The sequence below is a fragment of the Phalacrocorax aristotelis genome, chromosome 4 (assembly GCF_949628215.1).
Source record: "Phalacrocorax aristotelis chromosome 4, bGulAri2.1, whole genome shotgun sequence".
NCBI classification, from domain to species: domain Eukaryota; kingdom Metazoa; phylum Chordata; class Aves; order Suliformes; family Phalacrocoracidae; genus Phalacrocorax; species Phalacrocorax aristotelis.
Window position 1 is genome coordinate 15,751,239 of NC_134279.1, and position 14,182 is coordinate 15,765,420.

The window sequence follows — 14,182 nt, forward strand, 5'->3', positions numbered from 1 at the left end:
AGGCACCCCAGGTCTTCGAAAAATGTGGTGGAGTCTCTCTGGGATCTGCAGACTGTGAGGACTGTATAGAAATGGCTCGTAGCAGCCAGACTGCTCTCCCCGCTTCACTGCTCTGTATGCCCCTTTAATCCAGCCAAGAATTGAGGAGAAAGAAACATATTTGCTTTTCCCCTACAGAGCTTTTTTTTTTTCTGAGATATAAAAATGGCAACCATGTAATTTATCTTAGGGTTTCTCAAGTATCGTTTTAGATTTTGGAGTTCTTTCCTAAGCCACCCAAAGCTCCTTCTTTTGTGTGTGTTTTTTTTTTTTTTTTATGCAAAGCTTAAACTTGGGGTAGTTCTTTTTCCTTAATCTTGTATTTCAACTAAGCTGAGTACTTAGTTTTATTACTGGGGGAGAAGTGAGGAAGAGACCTATGGTAGTTTTTGGACTTCACTGCTGATGCAATATTAAAAATTGTTAGAGATTAGTGAAGCTGGACAAAATCTAAAACTTTTTGCTAGCATGATCAGAGGTACCCGCTTTTCTAAGAAGATGGCATCTGTACTGATAAGTCTGGTGCATATGGGAGAAGGTTGGTGTCCTTAATTTAAGGATAGGAAGCTTGTGAACAGGTATTAGGTGACTTGACCAAGGTCGTTCAAGTGAACAGTGGCAAGAACAGGAAACTGATGGCAAAACAATGTGATTTCACACTGTAGTAATGAGCTATAGCTAATAGTGTGGCCTTGATACCTTTTAATTTAGTTAACTCTGCTCAGGCAGCTTGTTCTGATATTTTTTTCTGCTGTTTTAATTTTTTTTGACAGGATTTTACCCCACACCCCACCCCCTCACCCTCCCTTCTCTCTGGAAATATGCTATTTTGGCACTCACCTTGTAAACTTCATGAGGTAAGAGAAACCACCTGTGTGTCCATATGGCAAGACATTGGCAAAACCTACTTATGAATTGGATCCAGATCAGAACAGGCTTTTGGGTACGTCTGCTCTGTGTTGTGAGGTAGGCAGAATACTTCAGCAGCCACTGCTGCGACCTCTTAAGAAACGGTCGCGTTTCTCATGAGTGGTTAAAGTCAATTGCCTCTCTTTCTCCTAGTGATATAGATGTTTTCTATGTAGAAGTGGCCGTCTTGTAATCAGTGACACCGCTGTGGTAGGCACTATCACAGACTGCTATAGAGATGCTTTGTGTGATGTGCAACACTACACTTAACAGCCCTCTGCTGTTGAAAGACCATTCATTGAGTTTATGCTCCAAAAGGAAGGAGGAGAAGTGGACTTTCTGCTCTAACTTTGGCTGCATCCGAGTTGAACATGCTTAGGCTTTGGAGAACCTCAACAGTATCCTAGCAGTGTTTTCATGATAACTCTTGCAACTTCTAGACCTTGAATGCATATGTGGGTGGAGCGTGCTGTAAGTTTGGACTGCGCTCGTGAGTGAGCGACTCTGCATGTGCTGCCCTGGCAAATGAAAGCCAATCATGACTTCAGACGTGCTAAGCTTGAGGATATCTAATGATTTCATGCAAGGTAGGCAATGCACTCATTTACTTAGTTGACAAAATGCCATGCACTGGGTTCCACCAGGGAAGATTTCTTCCCTTTGTGTTTATAAATATAACTAAATTGAATTTTAATGTTTAAGCAGTTGCTTTACAGAAATTAGTGCATAATTTTAAGCACTGCTAGTCCATCTGCTTATGAAATGTTAGTCTGATACTAGAGTGTATCTGTATACAGAAAAGCGTCCAGCAATGCTTTTTAAGGTATGCTCAAAGATCTATTAATAAAATGTGCCGTACTTCTGTGTTTCCTGCTCTGCATAGTCAGGAGCTGAGGGATTCTCCCTTTCTTTGTCCAAACAAACGATAACGTTCCAAATGGCTGTTTAAGATTCGGTGTTAAATTTTGCAAATTGGTTTTACATTAAACACAGTAGAAAAGGGCCTTAGGGACACCTGACCAAAAGAAATCCTTGTCATAATTTCTTGTGAACTCTTCCAAGGTGGAGATGATGATATGCTTTGTATCTGAACCTGAACTGCTGTGGACAGGCCCCAGTTTTCTGCAGCCAGCCAGGAATGACATCCTAGCTGGCCATGTTAACTAGACTGATTTGGGGAGGGAAAGTATAATTCAATTTCAGCTAGACAAAGGTGTTCTAACTTTAGCTTGTTTTATGCTAGCAGAACACTGCCTAATATGTGTATTTCTGTATGTAATTAGTTTTGGAACTTTCTTTTTAGTTATCTGTATCTGGCCTGAGACATATTTTCCCCTTTAGACCAATGGGTTGCACTTGTTTTATTCATAAAGTTCCTCCTCCTTCAGGCCAAAGACGATATTGTATGTTGCTATTTCTAATCAGTTTAGCTTCAAAATTATTGGAGTGTACTTTTGTGTTCTAACCTTTCAATATTTAATCTAACCTTGTTTTATTTGGAGGAAATGTCTTTGTTAGCCATTGTTTGCTCAGGACTTCGATAATACAGGCACTTTGCTAGTGTTAACTATTTGCTTTGCCAGTATTTGTTTTTGATTACATCAGTCTAAGGTCCAAAGCATATTACTCCTGGACGGCAGCCTACGTAATACACAGGCATAGTCTTGCTATTGCTTTGGCTCCAGTGATAGATCCCGAATGAGAATCATGGCTAGTTTTGGCAGCTCAGGAAGAGTTGCCTATCCTAGTGGTGCTCATGCTGCTCAGCAGGGTGCGTAAGAGGCTGGAAACACGTGCAGCACTTGGGGCTTGGACTTGCTCTGTGCTGAAATCTGAGGAGCAGTCAGAGGAGGCTCTGCCCTACCTCAAACCTAGCAGGACAAATAAATAGTCAAGATGACAGAGAAAGAGATACCAGGGACAGGTGGAAGAAAGCTGGTGGTAAAAGCAGTTGTCACAGTTGTTGGAGAGAGGCTACAGACATGGAGCATGCATCCGGTGTAAGCACAGGTTTCTTGATCCCTCCTCTAAAGCGCACAGGGAACTGCCAAGAACCTGAGCATCACCAACATATTAAGGTGGAAAAGCCCATATCTTTGGTACATGGGCAGTTGCTTTAGTCCTTGCTCTGAAGACATCTGCTGAATTTGTGCAGCATCTATTAATTTATTTATGGTACAGGTGCAGAGAGGCCCTGAACATGGAGGAGGCATCTGCTACTTATTTGGTGGTGCCAAGCCATGTGAGTCCGACTGAAGGAGTGCTTTGTCAGTTCAAGTATGTTCCGGTCTAGCATGGCTATCCCTGCTCCATGCAAAGGCTGAGACCCTCTCAGCATGCCCAAGCACGAAGCAGGAGTCTGACTTCACAGACTTCATTCTGCACATGCTTTGCTGATGGTGTATTAGTGATTCAGCTATCGTGCCAGCCTAATGACACAGTATTGCCATTTTGTGAACTCCGCTGTGCAGACAGAAGCTTATTAGTTTCTGCAAGGATTTACTTTTTTCCCAGATCCATCACTTGTTTTATAAAGCTATCACGTACCATTTAAATACTGACTGCTATTCTACAGTCTTCTTATAGTACTTTTTGCTCTGATGTATTGCAAAATGGTCTATGTTAAGTCCAGGGCAATAATGATTCATTATCAATCACTATTATAATTTTTTGGTTCAATGATATTTCGGTGTGGTCTGACTAAGATAAAAGGAATTAGTCTTTTAGGAATGGACTGTGTCATTATTTTTCATTATTTACTTTATTCTTGGAATATTCTCATTGATTTTTATTCCAGATCACTTGCAATATTAGAATGAATAAATAGGGTAAGGGTGAAAACATACTGTGTAGAAAAGCTCAAAGCTAAGAAAGCAAATCAAGTCTGATAACTTTTCTCTGTTATATGGCATGTTTTTACTCCTCTTAGGTGGTTCAGGTTTCTTCTTTGCTCTAAATATAATTTTTGCTCACAGGTATTATTAGGGTACATTCTAGACTCGCTTGCTGGTATCTTCTATGGTGACAAGTGATTTTTTTTTTTTGAGGTCCATAGACATTCTCAACCTGGGCCTTCATTTTTATAAGTTTTAATTCTTTTTATTAAAATGCTCATCAACTGTTCTTTAGTGGCCAAGTGATATGTTGCACTGCTTAGGATGAATGAGCTTTAATGAACATGATTATATCTGTCTATAATATCTCTTCTGTGAGTAGATGGCTGTATGCAGTTGTTCTCCCATATGCAGCCATTACTCTTGACAGCATATCTGACAGCATTTTTTGCAGATGTTTCTTTGGCAGTCCAAGTGGCTGCACAGATTATTTCTCAACAGTGACAGGATACAACAAGGAAACATCCAACACTGAGTTTAACCCACAACTCCAAGGTATTAAGCTATTAATTTGAAAACATGTCAGTGAAACTTGATGTGTGACTTTGTCTGCAAAATAGGACAGAAAATGTCATGGACTCTAGATCTTGAACCACAGGCCCTGCCTGTAAGCTATGCGGTTTCCCACTCAAGAGGAGGGAGCACTTGGTGCTAAGCTATGGGTGTATCTCTCTGTTGTAGTAGTTCTAGTGTCCAATGATAAGAGGGAGCAGGTGATCCCTCTTTACCAGGTCTCTTGGAAATACTTGCTTTGGAGGATGACTGTTGTACTTGCTGAGGGTCTGTGTGCCTGAATGTTCCTGTAAATAGAGGCAATCACCGTAGACTAGCAGCTGGGCACCAGTAACACTCTGCAATGGCTGATTATCCACATCACATAAAAGCTTCATCGAGGGACAGAATTTTTTCTGGAATCAGTTAAAATGCACATTGTCTCCATTCTTAAGGCAGTGCTAAAGGACAGCAGCCTTTATATTATAGTCTTTAGACTTCAGACGCCCGACCTCTATGTATTTCTGAAAGAAGAGTGGGGATGCACTAGAAAAATAAAATTGCCTACCAAATATGAGGCCAAATCATGGCGCTGACCAACTGATAGGAGCCTCTCCACATGAATAAGTCACTGGGACCCAAGTGGGACTGCTTGTCTACTATATACCCTCTGAGGTTGGAGTGGCAGATTTGGGATATCTGGAACTGTCTGCATTTCAAAGGGCCTGTAGGGTGGCACTCACATTGTGCATGTGGCTAAAACAAGCAATCAATGAAACCCAAAACCCTTCTGGAGCTGATATTCTGTTTTGGCACTCATATTGTCAGACTGATTTTTTGGGGGGGTGCAGGTAGGACCAAAATCAGCTTCCCCTTCTTTTGAAATACTGCTGTAGGCACCAGTGGAAGGTACAAAGGATGTTTGGTACAAAGGGTGATCTCCTTTTCTTCTCACTAATTTCATCCAGTTACTTTGGCTGTGGTGAGCAGCAGGACTAGACCCAAGTGCTCAGTATTATCTCCAGAAGCTGTTGCTCTATGGGACTAACAGTGTGACAGTGAACAGCAAGCACTCTGTGAGCTTGGAGGAGCTTGCTGGACTGAACATGAAACTTGAGTGAATAGCTCACTGTAGCTTTTTGGTTCGGACATACGGCCTACATAGCCTTATGTCTTGGAGAAACAAGCCCAGCAGAAAATGGGGTTTGTGTTCAGGCCTTGTGAATATCAGATGGAGGAAGATGTGTTTAGTGCCAGAGACTAAGCAGCCAGTCATCCTTTTGTGCCAGAGATGACTGGAAAGTGGTTTGCCTCAAGTCATGTCAGCAGAGAGGCTGCATAGTGTACAAAAGCTATGTAAGTAACTGCACCCCAAAATTACTGGGAGGGGGGAAGGAGGAGAATGCTGCAAAGTAATCATTGTTCAACATTATAATGAACACTTTTTTTAGCTTAGTTATGGCTTTCACATAATTAAGTCCCTAAGAATGAAATGTCTTTTTTTATTAAAAGTGTAAAAGTTCAGCAGACAGACTTTTGCCAGGATAGCGATTAGAGTATGAGACCTTCAAAACAAGAATAAGGATTTTCTGTAAGGGTTTGCAGGAAGGGGCAGTTGAAGGTGTGGGGAGCTCATCTTCTGTAATAGAGGGGATAAGTGAATAGCTGTAAAACAGAAAGTCCGTTTTATAAGGACTTGCTTGAATCATATATTTAGGTGGCAAATAATAACACAAACATGTGACAGTCACACGTGACAGCCGCTGATGTTCAACTGGAAGTGATGTGAGCTTTGCTTTTTTTCTCATGTGTCATGTAATTAATAGAAGCAAAATCCTCTTGAATGAAGCTGGTAAAACTACTTTTGACTTGAATAAAATCAGGGCTCAATTCTGGGAGTTGAATATACAATAAAGCTAAAAGTAGGAAGGAACTCTATTCTAAAATAAATGAAGAACTCTATTTTTTAAAGTCTTTTATTAAAAAAAATCTTTGAGAATTCTTCCACAAGCAACACACCAGTTGACTTTTTTTCTTACCATAAGCTTACCTTTCCAGCGGACAAAAAAATTGCCGAAGCTTCTATATGGGTTCAATGCCAAGAATAGTAATAGGGAGAAAACCTTACAGTGTATTTATATGTTCACGTCATTCATTTAAGTAAATGGTTGTAGAAGCTTCTTTGATTTATATGGCCAGCAGATGTTGGAACTTAAAGCACCTGCTAAGAAAAGCAGATTCTTTACAGCCGTGGCCTAGCTCTGTCTCCATAGGTTTTTTATTTTCCCCTGGCCTCCTTGCTGTGGCCCAGCAGTATCTGTGCTATTAGTTCATTTGTGCAGGCAGCGTCTGTGGTGGGTCTTGGATGCTCTGTCCTGTGTATCTGCCAGGCCTGCTTTGATAATGCAGCCAAGCCACTGCTGGTTGAAATGTGAAAAATGCCAGAAGCTTCTTTTTCTGTGTGTACAAAATCAGCCCAGGAGGCCTGTGACATGAAGAAAGCATAACTCGTTCTACTGTACTGCTTAAAAAAACAGCAAAGACCAAAATAAATAAAGGAGGCTTACTAGCAACACCTAGGTAACACCGCAGCTCAAAAGCAGGGGCTTGTATTGTGCAAACTTGACACAATTACCCTAGCTGGACAAAACCAGTCCTAATAAGAAACTATTAAGGAACTAAAATAATCCTAAACTGAAAAACTGTTTGCTCTACTTTTTTTTGTGTGGTGTTTTTTTTTTTGTCTTGCACCCATCAGTGTGTCTGGAAACATCTTGCCCACAGTTTCTAGGAGCTGATGTTCCAGCAGCACTGCCTAGATTTCAGTCAGATTGCACTGGTTTAGCCCCCATGTATTTGGATACACAGTAGTAAAACAAATCTATTGTTCATAGCTTTTCTCCTCCCATCATAACCTCTATTGATCTTGCCTGTGCCATCCCTGGCTTTCAAAATAGATGCACAGCAGATGTGGAGCAGGTGGGCTAGAATTTCAAGCTTGATGCTAAGCATCAGTGAGCTGAGTGTTTCTGCCAATGATGGGAAATCTGCCTGTAGTGGCATTTGTTTCTTTTTAGTGTAACTCTGCTGTATATGAAACTGAGAATTGGCAATGTGTGTCTCGTCAATAGATGTTGGGGAATTCAGGATAGAGGGTGAGGTTGATGTGGAAAATATCCCATAATGCAGGAAACAGCTGAAAACATCAGATATCTGCACCACGACCCACACAGAAGAGTGATATTCTCTTCCTTAAGTGAAGAGCAGACTGTACTCCTTGAAAGGAAAAGGCAAACACTGTATGCATGGCACTCCTGGCAGACAGGCTGGTGGACCTGGCCGTCACTGCTGTGAGACGACATTAATTGATTTGGGTACATTAGGGTAGTTGAGTAGCAGGTGGCTCTTTGAACAACAGTGAGATGCTTGCAATGACTGTGTTGCAGCTCCTTCCCTGGACAACTCCCATGCAGAAGTGTGTGCTTGCTGTTCTTCAGTGCGCAGCGAAGAGCTGTGCCTCACTGGAGTCCTTAGTTTGTATAAAGGGCTAAACTTAAGTGTGTGTGGATGATGTACCTTAAACATGAAAATGAGGCTTGCTTACCTTAAAAAAAAAAAACAAACATCACATCACAGTTTACAAATCCACCACTGATAAGGTTTTTAATTCAGTTCTAAATCTCTAATTTATATTTAGATCTAAATTACTCCTGGTAAAACAGTTTTTGTAATGCTATGAATATTCTGCCAAGCACAGAAGCTTGAGTGTTAAAGGAATACATCATACCAATTAGTTAATGATATAGTTTTGTCTAGCCAAGTATTGTTAAAAAAAAAAGTTGGAGAGCATTAAAGGAAGTGACATAGTCTGGCATCTTGACTGATACTGTATGATCCTTGACCTCATTTAATTGAAGTAATAACTGATCTTAAATACAGTATTTCTTTTAGCTCCAAATGACTTTTGTAATATCTGCTGGTAGAGTCAGTCCTCTACCATTGTTGTTTATTGCTTGCCTTTTCAGTTTTCAGTAAGTCTTGGCTTCTGCCTGACCCTGTGTTACTGAAGTTGATGCCTTGGCGTTTACCTTGACAGGTACAGAATTAGGAGGTACCATCTGTAAATCTTACTCTGCCCTGCTGTTGCCATAGTGAGGATGAGTTTAAGTCATCCCCCCCCAGGGATGGGGTAGTTACTTCAAACTTAGCGAACACAGTCCTCCAGCTACTTGTATCAACAGTAGTTCTTTCACCTAGTCTGAAACCGAACCTATTCCAGTTAAGAGAGCAGTTTCTTTTAGCCTTCACCCTGATCTGACATGCTTTCCAGATGTTACCTCTCATCTTCTCCAGACAGCCTGCAAGTTAAAACTGAGGATTGCTGATGTTTGTTTGTCACAACATAACTTTGTCATTTTTCCTGCCGTTTGGCATGCCAGATAGGGACCAGTAGTGACAGACTGTGTGTTGCAGGGTGGAAATGAGAACAGGACGTTTGTATTGTTCAACAAGCTGGCATGCTACCCTGGCAGCAGCCAGCTCTTCGGAAGGTGTTCTTTGGCTTTGCTGCATCTCATTCACTAAAGCATCCTCCTTTTAACAGTGACTAAAGCTGCTTCTTAAAGCTAAACATTTAATCTTGTGTTTGGCAATAAATTGCAGCTTTATTCTGAGAAATGTCAGAGAGTAGTCTCATGTTTTAATGGACTCTGCTGGGGAGTTGGGATGGACTGTCTGCAGAGGGAGTTTCTGAGTGTGTCTAATGGTTGGAAATAATATGGAGGAAGAAGTAGTTAGATCTGCAGTGTGTAAATTAAGTCAGATGAAATTCCATCTTAATCAGATGTGACAGTCATTTATGCTGCTGTAGTTTATTAGTGATAAACTCATATAGCTTATCCATAGCTGAAGGAATTGCCATATCATTCCTCATTGAATTAATTCCTAATTTAAGGCAAAGGTCTTTACTCTTTAACTGTATGAAAGTCTTGCTGACATGAAGTGAGAGGCTTTCTGTGTTTAGAATTACATATAGAAATAGGCCTGCTTGTGAATGACAAATTCAGCTTGCAAAGGCATCTTCAGGAATGTGAAAAAAGCAGAAGTGACTTGGGCATCAGCACAGCTCAGAACTGGTGTTATGTATAATGACGTAAAAAGAAAAATCCCTTAACAGTAGAATCGGTAATTATACAGTATTGGCACAAACATGTGCAAGGAGAGGCCAGTGTATCACATGCAAATCACCACACTGAAATGCTAAACTAGCGAAACAGATCCATTAGCTCAGCTGGCAGAGGGGACTGACACACAGCATCTCTAAGGCACCTTGTCTGGTGGAGAATGCCCACGGCTGAGGACAGAAAATACAGAAGACTGAAGTATGTGGGTTTTGGTGAAGGTGAAGGAACAGAGCTGGATCCCCTCTGTGGAGAGATGATCCTATTGACGGGCCCTGTTTTGTTTCACCGAGATGGCTATTGAAGCAGAACACAAAAGTAACCGGGGAAACTTAGGTCAGAGAGGCTCTGGCATCCTGGTGGAATCTTAGAAATATCTTACGGCCTCTTTCTGCTTGAAAGGAAGAGAAGGCATAGGGCTTGATGAATAGAGGATGACTTATCTCTAGAAGAAATTATTAGTTATACTTAAAATTTGGTTTTCCAACCTTATAATTTTATCCCCTTAAAAACAAATGAGGAGAGGTGAGGGGTGATCAGACTTGAAACAGTATGGTGAATTTAATCACGTATATACAATACAGCTCTAAGGGACAAAATGCTGAGGAAGAAGGTTTAAGATATTTAACTTCTTTAATGATCTTGAAAGGTAGTAGGCAGTACATTAATGAACGGATAATAAATTAGAAGGATCTTTGGATAGATAAATGATAAAAAAGGGGCATTGATTTCTTAATACAGAAAGAATAGCAAAATGATTTTTAAGCAATTGCCACTGAAGACAGCTGCGAATGCTAGAAGTCTCTAATATTAAAGCATTACTTGTATAAAACAGTGGGTGTTCTGGCTGTGTGATGTTTGAAGCTAAAATTTTTGCTCAAGCTTATTCTTCTAGCAGATGATAGAAACAACCCTTCTAACTTCATAAATATCTCAATGTTTGTAGTTTATCCTTGATAACAGGTTTTCCAAAGCTATTTAACTGTGGCCAGCAATACATCGCTAGTATGATATTGTAAGTATATTTCCAAATGTTCTTGAAAAATTAGCTGTCCTTTTCACACTAGCATCTATATGTTGCCGTGCAGTTGGGACATCAAACTAAGGGAAAAATTTTCAGTGATGTTGAATCTTGTCTGGTACTACTTTGACTGCAGCTGAAAAATATTGAGGCAGCACTGCACAAGATTCTCCCTCTCACCCCAAACAATAACAAAAAAATGAGTAGTGTCCTCAGTTAAATAAGAAATTTACCTTAAAATTAGATGGCTAGCAGCATAACCCTCTTGGCCAGGCCAGTTGCAAGAGGTGGTCCCTGAACTAAGGCAGTTTACGTAAAGTTGAATCACAGAAAAGGAACGTGAGTACCCCAGCCTCTGAAGGCATGCTGTGCCATGGAGAAATTGCATGGCTTGTTTCAGGCTGCTTGGGTTGAGGCTTTAGTATTCCCTTTGCTCAAAGAGAAGATGTTTTAATTGCAGGCTTAGAGATGAAGACAGTTGTCTATGGATAATGTAAAGAAATTTTTTATATTCTGTGTAGGAATCCTGGCAATCATTTTGGAAAGAGGTGGAGCAGTAAACTTTTGCTGAAGCTCTAGACAAGCTAAAAACACATGACAAACTAGCTTTTTATAATGTGTTTATTGAAAAAAAGATACTTTCTACTAAGTACATAGAAACAAGGTTGATAACCAATAGTTACAGGAAATATAACTAATTTTTAGTTCTATTTCTATAATTCTACTTAGGTATTCAGGTAAGGCCCAAGGAAGGCTTGAAAAGATGTGTTGTGTTTGGGGTTTGCTGTGCAGGTATCGTCTAGTGGCACAAAACAGCCTGGAGGGGCTTTGGTGTCAAGAACTTGACTCCCTCAAACTGCTAGAAACTGCAGCCCATAGCTCATGTGGTGTCTTATAGGTGTTCCCTCCTCTGTCTTTTGCATGTAGGAGTGTAATTTTGCCTTTTTTTACCCATCGTGTTCTCTTGAACTTGCTGTGTATTCGAATAAAGCTATCCAAGCAGTGTAAACAGGAGGGGTTTCCACTGAGGAGCTCCTGATGATCCTGGAGAGCTGGGTATTACTTAGTGCTGGTCCTTCTCCCTCACCCTGCAGACCATGGCTTTCCACACACTGAGATTCCAGGTACAAAACTAAACTTTTGGTACATAACCCAAAGCAAATATTCTGATGTTCTCACTGAAGCATGAGCAAAGGGCTCCCAGGAGAAGCTGTGTTTCTTAGAGGCCTCAGCTGCAGCTGTGGTTTCTGGAGATAACGTTTGATTAAATGAAAGCTGCTGCTCAGCACAGCTTGTGGAGCCACAGTACCATCTCCTGCTCTTTATGCTCACAGCTCCCCTTGATTGGGATGGAGTAGTCTCTTGTAGAAATATGCAGCTGTGATGGTCCTGCTGGTCATATGGTGCTGTGTTAACTTGTGCAGAAGCAAGCCTTGCCTACCCTAAGCAGCCTCCCTGGCCCCAAGGGGCTCCTGCTACCTGCCGCCCTGGCCCTGCCTGGCCCCTGCTGCCTAAGGGCTCCCTGTTGTTCTTGTCCCTGCCTTGTTCCCTTGTGCTATTTAGAGGTAGCCTGATGGTACTCATTTGTGCCTCAGCACTGCTTCTGGAAGTGCTTGAGGTGTAGAAACCCCTGTGATGCTGCTGTTAAAGATATGTATAAGGAAGTTTCTCAGGAAACAGTTATTGCCTGTAACATGGCCATCTTTGGAAGCCCTTAGCTGCCAAAATACTGGAGCTGCCTCTCAGGGTTGTGCTGGGAGCTCACAGACAGATGTTGGAAATCATCCTTCCTGTTAGCCGAAGATGTATCTTTGCCATAAAGCACAAACAACCTTTCTCTTTTATCCTGGAAAAATGCATACTATTGAAATGGTCACTGGGCAAGCCTGCAGCAAAGCCCACTCCAGGTGCCAAGTGCTAGGCAGGGCCGTATCTGAGGTATTCTCTACGTCCTTTCTGGGTATTCCTCAAATGCAGTAAGGAAAAAATGTTGTGGGAAACTTCTTGGGTGAAAACTGTTGTTACTGCTTTGGTCCGTTTTACCAATTAAGTATTTAATTTTCATATTTTTTTACCTAAAACTGTATGCATGTTTAGGTCCTTTAGATTCAATAACTTCAGCTTAGTGAAATTTGATGTCCTGAAAAAGGGGCCATTTTTTAAAAACAAAACTTTGTCCTTTGTTTGCTGGTAACTCTAAGTATGAAGATTTTTATTTTTCTTACTTTGCAGCAGAAATTACTTTATACAGAGTTAAAAAATATTATCTGCTGGGATTTTAGGTATAGTTGTATGTGCGTGTAATCTTGTTGTAAAAGTACTTCTATTTATGAAGACAAGAAACCTTGTCAGTTAAACACCAAATAAAAGCTGAAAATTCCAGGAGAAAACATGGCTCAAGACCACTGTTACCAGGGCCTGATTAGACATCACTTGTATCCTCAGCTCCTGGGTCAGGTCTTCAGTGAAAGCTTTGGTTCTGAGTGCTTGTGCCTTATGAAACTGTCATTTTTTTTTAAATCCAGGTTTAATACTCTCCCTTCTGAATAAATAGGTTAAATGTGCCGTGTTAATTTGAGAGAGAATGTAGCAGTAAGAGGCAATCACATACAATTGGAAAGAAATATTTACGGTCAGTTTAGCAGGATCAGCTATCAGATGACCTCTGACATCCACCATCATCTACTAAAGAGCTAATTAGCTGTAAAAGTAGATGACAAGTCAATTGCATCAGCACAAAGGATGAATTTGTCTTTTTGGGTTTTGCCGATAATAGTCTGCTGGATAAAGATAAGCAGAGAGCCACCTCTGTGTGAGAAGCAGACTTTCCTCAAGGAAGGTTAAAAGAAGATGAAGCTGTAAACTGAAGCATTAAGGGAAGGTAAAGGTACAGGATGAGGGGATGCTTGTGGTGAAATGGGTGGACGGGCTCATAGCTACAATGAGGTAACAAAGCACAGCAGGAAATTCAGTCTGTGGACACTAGATTTAACCCTGTGTTAATTCAGATTGTCCTGATTTTTAAAAAGCTACGCATTCTCATTGCAGCTGTTGAGGATGCTGTTCACTATATTCAGTGGCATGTTTATCTGGGAATGAAGTAAATGCAGCTTTCTTGAATGCTTGAACACCTGCTTCTCAGCACACAGCCTTGTGCTTTTAAATACACAGCCTGTTTATTTTTGTGCACCAGTTTCCAGTGGGACTTGTTCCAGGCTTATACCTCAGTCTTAACTTCTCCTTTTCTGTGTTTGTAGCCTTAAGACAATTTAAAGTTTCCTTCACATTGGCTTAAATTAGAATTAATTGTTCTGTAGCTTTGAAATCTGTTCCAGATAACTGGAGAGAATGCTAGACCTGGTCAAGTGAAACTCCCTGTTTTGCCTTCTCAGCTTTGTCTGCTCCCTGATGTGTTTCTAACTGCTGCAAGCAGATACAGGGTGGTGGAGCTGCCATATGGCAGCAGCTTGTCTGTCATAGGAGTCTTGATGGAGTTAATGCGAGAGGAGCTGAGACCTTTTCAGCAGCTTTGAGAAGATCCTATGTGAGCAATGCTGCAGGGAGCTGTTTGGCCCTGCACTGCACAGAAGACCTTCTGGACTGTAGTCTTCCTTTTTTCCCTCTTGTGTTCCTCTATTTCCTACAAA

The 14,182-nt window shown here is 41.0% G+C and overlaps 1 long non-coding RNA gene across 1 annotated transcript in view; it reads left to right on the forward strand.

Moving 5' to 3' along the window:
- Nucleotides 1–1,436: 1,436 nt before the first annotated feature.
- Nucleotides 1,437–14,182, forward strand: part of LOC142056915 (uncharacterized) — a 191,399-nt gene continuing 178,653 nt past the window's right edge. Inside the window, exon 1 of the long non-coding RNA XR_012660470.1 lies at nucleotides 1,437–1,535. This is a non-coding gene — a long non-coding RNA (uncharacterized LOC142056915). The remainder of the gene's footprint in view (nucleotides 1,536–14,182) is intronic.